At 31.1% G+C, this 2148-nt stretch overlaps 1 non-coding gene across 1 annotated transcript; it reads right to left on the minus strand.

The window, feature by feature from the left end:
• Positions 1-1364: 1364 nt before the first annotated feature.
• TRNAE-CUC (transfer RNA glutamic acid (anticodon CUC)) lies at positions 1365-1437 on the minus strand. Its single transcript has one exon. It is a non-coding gene; the product is annotated as a tRNA-Glu (tRNA).
• Between the last annotated feature and the right edge of the window lie 711 nt (positions 1438-2148).

Here is a 2148-nt window from a genome sequence, read left to right on the forward strand (position 1 = left end):
CAAGTCCAAGGGCACGGGCTCGGGCTCGAGGCATGCGGCTCGTGGCGGGGCGGGCGGCGCGCGCGTGTGCGCGCGTGTGGGCTCTTACAGCCCATCTTAGTCCACTATAATTATTATATTTAATAATCCTTCTTATTAAATACTAGTTTAATAAGGTTGAAACTTTCAATGTGGGATAATTAACTCTCTTAATTATTCCCTAATCTCTTCTCATAGCTCATTAAGTTTGCAATTTTTGCACAACTTTAAACAATTATTTCTCACTCACCGGGAATCGGATTTGAGAAAATAAATATACCACGGTCATCTACTCCAAACGTAGATCGACGCTATATCATTTAATTTTATAAAATTAAATGTCTCGTTGAAATTATAATTGGTCAAAGTCCATTGACCAGGCATAGATTCCAACAACTTTTTCAACTCACTTTTTATTATATTTCTTAAAATCTATGTCAAGTCAAATGATGATAAATTATTAGAAATGGAGGAAGTAGATAGCAATAAGTTAGCTTCCAACTTAACAAATTACTACTAAGTTAAGAACAAATAGGTACATGCTTTATTTGTATATACTGAAAAGTCTAATTTATAATTAACAAATTATAGTTAATTTTAGACAACTAAAGCAAATTATAGTTCTAATGAAGTTAATTTAAGGGATAATTTGTATAGTTCTTATAAATATGATAATGTAGGATAAATTTGGTTGCAAATTTATGCAATTGATGAATATGTTTTTCAAACATTCCTTATGTGAATAGAATCACTCATAATTTAACATTTTTTTACTTGAGCATTTCACATTAAAAACATAAACACCTCTCATTAAGGATAGTCTCGCACCATGTTCTCCTCCTACTTTTCAATATAATTTTCTTAATATTTCTGTATACAAATTTTTTTACTTGAGTATGAAGTTACCCTCGTAAACCATATACTACTAATAATTAATTGGAAAGTCATGCAAATTCATGGTCTATGATCTTGGTCAGTTCAATTATTATGGCAACTGGCAAGTCATCCTAATTATTATGTTACAAATGTATGTATATCAATCAAATCAATGTCATCTTTTCGACCAATTGAATATATTTGCAGTAAAAAAGGGAAATAATTGAAATGTACTCCGTATAAAATAGTAATACTAGTTTGAAATAGAGGAACTTCAGAGGTGTTTCATAAAAAGAATACTAGTTCGAGGTGTTTTATAAAAAGAATACTAGTTTCAGAAGGAAAAATTACACTAGTTAGAAATAGAGGAACTTCAGAGGTCTTTTCGGAATTGATTTTTTTTAGAGTTTCGAAAGGAAAAATTACTACTCTTCTAAAGAGTTTTGAAAGGAAAATGATTTAAAAATTAATTCCGTTGCCGGGACTTGAACCCGGGTCTCTCGGGTGAGAGCCGAGTATCCTAACCAACTAGACTACAACGGATACTTGTATTATTTTCCTGTTGTATATCTATAATTCTATTTTATACCAGTACTTAATAGTCTGATAAAAAGACATAACATGTAAGCAGAAGCTCTTTGAAGTAACCAGGATCATCATTTTTGTACTGTTCATAGAGTGGTTAATTGACCATAATTTGAACCATAAATATTTACTCTTTTAGTTGTTTCACAAGCAAATCATAAAACAATCCAATGAATTTGTTGTTTGTATTTAGAAGTTGTAAATAGTATAGTTAAAACTAATCAAAATTTGGTTTTTCATTTACACTTGCTCTCTCAATTTGGTTATTTTCCATGTTTTGTGCTTATCTCATCTCTCTCTCAACACAAATGTCTCTGGGAAGCTAGCTTCCGATTATGAATCAATTTAATTTCGTAATAAACTGCTGTTGAAAGTTCCAAAACATTTGATCTTGTTGTTGCTACCACATGTAGACTGTAGTCATGTAGATAATGAACATGTAAAACTGAAAATGGAAAGATTCAGTTCATTTTGAAGTATATACTATTTCAACCCCAAATTTATGGTTATCAATATATGTAGATTGCAACGGTTAAGCAACAAAGAGCTTATATTTGAGAATAAATACGATACCCTCAACTTTTCCCAAGATTTTTATGTAAACAGTACCTGTGATTGGTGAACACCAACTAGTCTATTGATAAGTCACCATTCAATTTCTCCCTAATA

The sequence above is a fragment of the Salvia hispanica genome, chromosome 4 (assembly GCF_029641045.1).
Source record: "Salvia hispanica isolate PSC_SH4W2 chromosome 4, Shi_PSC_v1, whole genome shotgun sequence".
In the NCBI taxonomy this organism is placed as follows: Eukaryota; Viridiplantae; Streptophyta; class Magnoliopsida; order Lamiales; family Lamiaceae; genus Salvia; species Salvia hispanica.